General features: G+C 44.7%; 1 long non-coding RNA gene across 1 annotated transcript in view; it reads right to left on the reverse strand.

Moving 5' to 3' along the window:
* Positions 1-6,701, reverse strand: part of LOC148128829 (uncharacterized) — an 82,952-nt gene extending 76,251 nt beyond the window's left edge. Inside the window, exon 1 of the long non-coding RNA XR_015745703.1 lies at positions 6,472-6,701. This is a non-coding gene — a long non-coding RNA (uncharacterized LOC148128829). The remainder of the gene's footprint in view (positions 1-6,471) is intronic.
* Between the last annotated feature and the right edge of the window lie 685 nt (positions 6,702-7,386).

A 7,386-nucleotide genomic window follows, 5' to 3' on the forward strand; every position in this document is an offset into this window, starting at 1 on the left:
CCACCCTTTGGCCTCTGCCTGCCTCCTTGCAGCAAACAGCAAGCAGACTATTTCAGTGTCAGCTTCAGCACAGCCTGATTAGCACAAGCAGCTGATTCTCGGTTGGATCAGCCTTCTGACCATCAGCTGTTTCAGGCTGCAGGGATGGCTATAGCCTATTGCTGCCTCTGTGCACCCCAGCCCAGAACAACAAAAAATGGGGTGTGCAGAGGCCAAAAAAGGAGCACGCAGAGGCTGAAAATGGGGTGTGCGGAAGCAGCAATAGGCTATGACAATCCCTGCAGCCTGAAACAGCTGATGTCAGGAGGCTGATCCAACCGACAATCAGCTGCTTAGGCTAATCAGGCTGTGCTGAAACTGAAACCAAAACTGAAACCGTCGGTTTGCTGTTTGCTGCAAGGAGGCAAATTGCTGGGAGGCAAAGGAAAAGGCAGATTTTTTTTCTTGTTTTTCTCCCCCAAAAACTAGGTGCATCTTATACTTTAGAGCATCTTATACTCTGAAAAATACAGTAATTTTTATTTAACTTTTATCACTCAATCTGTACTATACAGAGATTATCTAAGTGTCTATTCCTATTTGCATTATGTATCTAAATTCTAAAGAATTTGGTATACAATTATTTCTTTCTTTCACTTACAAATATGTCTGCCTGAGGTATAATTCTTTAACCATTATTGGGTTCCTTGGAATTCACTGACTTCTGTTGCTACCGAAGCATTCATTTTGCACAGTTTTTCAGCCTCTGTTGAAGAAAAAGCGGGGAATGGAAATTGACTTACCAGCACATTTATGAGATAGACTAGTATAGGGGTGTCAAACTCAAGACCCGCAAACCAGATTCAGCCTGCAGGGTGCTTAGATCTGGCCCATGGAGCTGCCCTAGAAACAACGAAGGACCAATCCTTGGTGCTTCTTCCAGTGAAAATGGAGCTCTGTTTTCACTGGCAGAAAGCTGCAGGAGATTGTCATGGCTGAAAACAGAGCCTCAATGAGTGACGTCAAGCTATTCATGCCTACCAGGGACAACCCCTGGTCCCTGAGGTCAGACACAACCCTGTTGTGGCCCTCAATGAAATTAAGTTTGACACCCCTGAATTAGTAGAAATAGAGCCAGAATGAGGTAGTTCTACTTTATTGTATGGTTACATGAATAGAATCTTGCAAGTCTGAAAATATATCTTTCCCCTGTCTCTTTTACAGCCCAAGAAACTAGGGAGGATCTCTCTCTCTGAGCCTCTTGCCTTTTTCACATTTGGACTAAGCTGTCTTTAATCTAATCATTATCTTGATTGTGTCATTTTGCCTGACTTCGATCTTCCAAGGTCATTTCCACAATACTATTAATAGAATCAATTTTATTTTGGTCATGGACCAGCATAGAACTAATAATAACTTTACTAAAATTAAAATTCATATTCATATTGATACAATAAAATAAGGTAAAAATAAAATCACTAATATAAAATTACAGAGTAAAGGAATTAAAATGAAGGAGAATCCTATAAAATTACAATTAATTTACCATGAATAATCTAAGCACTATAAATATTTGAATAACTTACTATGAAAGCATATAGGAAATTCTAGAATCTATAAAATGTGATAAGAATGAAAAACTTTGCTACTTTAAATTAAATCTAATACTTGCTAAAGCACTACTAGGGTTTATTATAACATCACTATAGTCCAAACAATTACAGAAATATCACAATAAAACATAGAATGATATGTACACATTTAAAAAAAGAATACAAAAAAGGAGGAAGGAACAGAAGGAAAGAAGGTAACAAGAAAGAGAAAATAAGTTGTACTTTTGTCTAGTACCTAGTGCAGTGGTGGCTAACCTTTTCGGCACCGAGTGCCAAAATGGGAGTGCATGCCCGTGCCGGAAACAGTTTCCCAATGCACATGTGTAAGAGTGGCAGAAACCAGAAGCTTAGCTTCCCAGTGCATGCATGTGTGCCAGCCAGCTGGTCTTCCGGTTTCTAATATGCATGTGCATGTGAAAACTGGCCGCCGTGTGCATGCACTCCGGGGAGCTGCTTTTCTGATTTCCAACTCTCCCACATGCGTAAAGACCAGCTGGATGGTGCACGTGCATGCGCCAGAACCCAGAAGAGCAATGGGCAATGGCTGACATGGCTGGAGAGATGGCTTTGTGTACCACTTTTGGCATGCGTGGCATAGGTTTGCCATCACGGATCTGGTATATCTGTTAATATCTCACTAAAAACTTCAACAGATGTAAGGGTTATAGCACGGTAACAGTAGCTTCTGGCCTGAAGTTGCATAGGTTGATTACTGTAATCAAAGACTGCTTGTTTGCATATTCTAGAAAATACAAAGTGCTCGGTGGTAGATTTTATAGGTACAGTGATGACCAGCAATATGACCGGCTTTATGTAAGTTCATTAGTATTGCCAATTGAACTTCCTTTACTGCAGATGGTGGAACAACATTAGTTACTGAACCTAATGACAGTAGGGTAGCTTGTTCCTTACGTTTACTATTGCGTACTCATTTATTTCCTTCCCAAATAAAACTGCAACATATTCAACATGCATCATGCAAGCAAGATCCCAGCACCTTCTGTAATACAGTTGGTGCTGTTTTCCTGTTTGCTTGCTCACATTCTGTGGAGAAGACAACTAAATGAACAAGATGGGTATATTGGACCTGTCTTGGTCCAATATTCAGGAATTGCAGTCCAGTGACAGTCTTCACTCTGGTCCGCTGCTAAAGCAGGAACCGGAGCCATCGTTGATTGGTTGAGCCCTTTTGACAGCTTGCTATAAAAGGGAGCTGTTAAACAAGCACAGCTGTTCTCTGTCAGCCGGCTGCCGAGTTAGTGGCGGTACACACAGTTGGGTTACTTTGTGGCCAATAAAGCCTGTTAACCTTTCGCCAGCCTCTGCCTCTCATTCCTTACGCGCCAAACATAAAACTGATGATGAAGGATGGGATGTTTGCGAAGTGAGGCATTTCTGAGGCAACAAAAAGAGCTGAAAAGGTTAACAAGGCTGCCACTAAGCTAACCCCAGATGGCGGTGGCACCTGCCAACTTCCCACCATTCCACCCAGCTACAGAAACATGGAAATCATATATCAATAGTTTTGAGTGCATGATGGATGCCGCCAACCTGACAGATATCCCACGAACAGAACAAACTTATTTCTTAAGCTTCTGCGGAGCTACGGTCTTCAACACCACCACTGCCTACTGGCTCCACACATGATGGTAAAAGTTGTAACCTGGAAAGAGCTGCAGGAGGTCCTCCAGCAATCACTATGCTCCCAGACCACCTTGCATCGCCCGCTGCCATGCCTTCTGGAGGAGAGCCTGCGGAGAGGAGAATCAGTCAGCGAGTAGGCATGGCGTGCACCAGATCAGCCGTCCTTCATTGCGGATTCAGAGACCAACTCAACGACATGCTACTGGATCAACTGGTCTGTGGGGTAAGAGAGCTCCCGACTACAGAGGCACCTCTTAGCAAAAGCAGACCCTAACCTGAAGCAAGTGATCGAAGAAGCCAAGCTGCGGAACTGTCAAATCTATCCACAGCTGAACTCCCAAAATTCAGGCAACCTCCCAGGTGTCAAGGCAAGCGGGATGCAGTCCACTACGAAGACACATTCGAAGCTGAGTACTTCGAGGGGAAGAAGAAGTGAACCATCTAAGAATGCCACTGATACCCCAAAAGAAAAAGCAACCCAGCTGTGAAAAGACCAAATAAGCACGCCATAAATCATCTGCCTCAGCTGTGGGGAAACCATCTAAGAGCCACCTGTTGCTTCAGAAACATGATCTGCTTGAAGTGCCAGAGGAAGGGCACTTGGCAGAATTTGCCAAGCTGGCAGAAATCTGAATCTGCTCAGCCACCTCCCAACCAAACACAGACAAAAACTTTCAGACCCAAAGAGGATTGCTTTGCAGTTACCAAAGCATATCCCAGAGCTGGAGTCACTACCGCAATGCTTTAATATTAATAAGATTAATGTTGATCCTCCATGCCACATGAGGTGAACCACTAGCTCCTCCCTCTCCATCCTGTCCTGGGACACTCTAGGAAGCAGCTGGTTCCAGACATCACCAAGCAACAGCCAGACACCCTGCAAGCTAGCCTTGAAGGATTGCCAGGGAGCAGACTATTCTTCCAGTCATTGGGACAGCAAGTTCCACATTCAATTCCATCATTTTTAATGGACTTTTACCTCTGGTAATAGTTAATGGGTGCCTGCCAAGCTTATTAGGCTAGATTGGTTCAACTCCCTGGGGTTGCAAGTAACTGGCATAAATTCTATCAACACTTGCAATTTAGAACAACTGCTTACAAACTTTTCAGAAGTTTTTGACGATAAGCTTGACTGCTATAATGGCACACCATTACCCTAAATTTAGACCACAGGTGGCTCCAATAAGGCTCAAGCCGTGAGAGAATCCCATTAGCCCTACTTGCAAAAGTAGATGCCCAGCTGGACAAATTAATAGCCCAAGGGTTCTAGAACCCATTGATTTCTCCAAATGGGAAACACCCATAGTAATACCTCTGAAACAAGATGGTTCAATTCGCCTTTGTTCAGACTATAAATCGACCATAAACAAAGGTCTACAACCCAACGCGTATTCTGTGCCCATCATACAACACCTGCTACATGCCTTGAGCAAAAGCTCCATTTTTATGAAACTTGACATGACACAGGCTTACCAACAGTTCCCTGTGGATGAGCAGACTGCAGAAGCACAAACTATCATAACTCACAGGGGCGCTTTTAAAAAAGTCTCCAATTTGGAGTTAGGGTAGCCCCTGGCATTTTCCAATCAATAATGGAGTAGTTACTTTACAACATACCAGGAGTCATCCCCTATTTCGATGACATTCTCATCACCTCAGTTAGTGCACAGGAACATTTACAGAGTTCTGCAATGTTTTAAAGATGCTGGACTCAAACTTAACAGAAAAAATGCATTTTTGACACTTCCCAAATCGATTTTTTCTTGTTTGTGATACCTCTCCTTTTGGCATTGGGGCAGTCTTAGGCCACAGACTGCCTAACGGCCAAGAAGCCCCTATTGTTTATTTTTCCAGAACGCTTTCAAAAACAGAACATAATTATGCACAAATTGACAAAGAGGCCCTTGCTACTGTGGCTTCAGTCAAAAAATTCCACGAGTACTTATATGGCCACCATTTCAAACTCATTACTGACCACCAACCTCTCCTAGGTATACTGGCTAGTGACAAACCCAGCCCTCAAATTATGTCACCCAAAATGACAAGATGGACATTTTTTCTGTCTGCTTATAATTTCAAATTGCTTTACAGACCTGGGAAGCAAGTAGCCCATGCTGATGCTTTAAGCAGATGCCCCTTGCCCATTTTGGTTGATGACCCTGCACCTACAATGACCACCTTTATAATTGAAGATCTGCAGTTACCTTTGAATGCCAATGACATTGCCCATTTCTCTTCCAAAGACCCTCAATTGAATAAAGTTTTGGACTGGGTCAGGAGGGTGTGGCCCAGGGACCCTGTTCCAGTAGATCTCCGTCCTTTCAAAGCACGCCACCTGGAATTGAGTGTACTGAAAGGCTGTTTGTTGTGGGGCAACAGGGTGGTCATTCCTCAAGACCTGAGGCCCCGTATTACATGAAGGGCACCTGGGCATAACTAGGATGAAGGCCCTAGCCAGAAGTTATGTCTGGTGGCCAGGTCTCGATGAGGCAGTCACCAGGAAGGTGCAGGGCTGTCAGGCATGTCAGTTATCGAGACCTGCACCTCCAGCTGCTGCCACCAGTGAATGGGAGGACATGAAGACTCCATGGTCCAGAGTCCACATTGACATAGCAGGCCCAGTTCAGGGAAAAAACTTTCTAGTGGTAGTGGACTCCAACACAAAATGAGTCAAGCTAGCCCTCCTTAAATCCACCACCACTGAGGGAGTGTCTAGCATTCTGGATGCTCTGTTTGGGACCCATGGTTATCCTGGCACCCTGGTATCAGACAATGGGCCACAGTTCACCTCCTCTTCCTTCAAACTATTCCTGGCCCAAAGGGGCATCAGGCATGCCCTAATCTCCCCTTTCCACCCTGCAGCTAATGGGAGGACTGAAAGTGCTGTGAGATCAGCCAAGGAAGCCCTGGGGAGGATGACTGGGGGGTGGATTTCTAAGATTGCCCTATACCATCTAACGCAGCACACCACCCCAAATGCCCAGACTTATCCCCAGCTGAACTACTAATGGGCAGGAGGTTGAGAATGACCCTGGACAGACTCCATCCAGCCTATAGGGTGCGGACGGCCGATGGGAGACTATGGCGCCGACACATGGACCAGCTAAGGAGCTGTTGGAGTATTCCTGCAGGTCAACCCAAGATGATGCCGAGGCCACAGAGATCGAGGAAAACGAAGACCCAAACGAGTACTACAAGCCAACACCCAAACAGCGGTTGCTTGCGAGGGACTTACCAGAGCCAGATGCACCACCATTGACTGAGACTTTCCTGCCGCCCAGCGAAACCATCCAGCCACCCACAGAGGCAACCCAGGGGAGAGAGCCGACACCGGCCCCAGTGGAAGACGCCAGCACCACAGCCAATCATCCTCCGTCGGTGACTCTGGCCAGACTGAGGAGATCCAAGAGAGTGAGGCATCACCCCATCTACCTGGAGCGCTACGCATGCACAATGCCAGGGGGAAGGAGTGTTATATCCAGCAACAGTACTCACTCTGGTCTGCTGCTAAAGCGGGAACTGGAGTCATCGTTGATTTGTTGAGCCCTTTTGACAGCTCGCTATAAAAGGGAGCTGTCAAACAGGCTCAGCTGTTCTCTGTCAGCCGGCTGCTGAGTTAGCGGTGGTATGCGTATCTGGGTTACTTTGTGGCCAATAAAGCCTGTTAACCTTTCGCCAGCCTCTGCCTCTCATTCCTTATGTGCCAAACATAAAAGCAGTGCTTTTGGAACACCAAGTACACCAAATTCATGTATATATTCAAGAGATACCAGCATCACTTTTAGCTGCAGATGGAGAAAGAATTTGAGATGTTTACTTTCTAAAATATGTTCCAGTGAACTTCAACCTTCAAACCAATATGTCAGTGAGACTACAACCTTCCTTGGAATTTGAAAAATGATTGAATTATATCACAAATTGGTTTATGTGACCCTTTTCATGCAACAATTGAATTTTCTGATAAATATGCTAAAGAGCCATTTCGAAGCAGAGTCAGCTTTGGCTTTTTCATGTTTTCTAATGCGTACAGTATTACATTTGTTAAAACTTTAGTTATGTAAGTTCAAGCAAAAACCATACTAGAGTGAGTTAATCTATGAAAGGTGAATTTAAGCCTTAGTGTGAATCAAATTTGGCCTCATGCTTTTTA

This window comes from Notechis scutatus, chromosome Z (genome assembly GCF_049901735.1).
Source record: "Notechis scutatus isolate UNSWTSFEM ecotype Mainland chromosome Z, rNotScu1.2, whole genome shotgun sequence".
In the NCBI taxonomy this organism is placed as follows: domain Eukaryota; kingdom Metazoa; phylum Chordata; class Lepidosauria; order Squamata; family Elapidae; genus Notechis; species Notechis scutatus.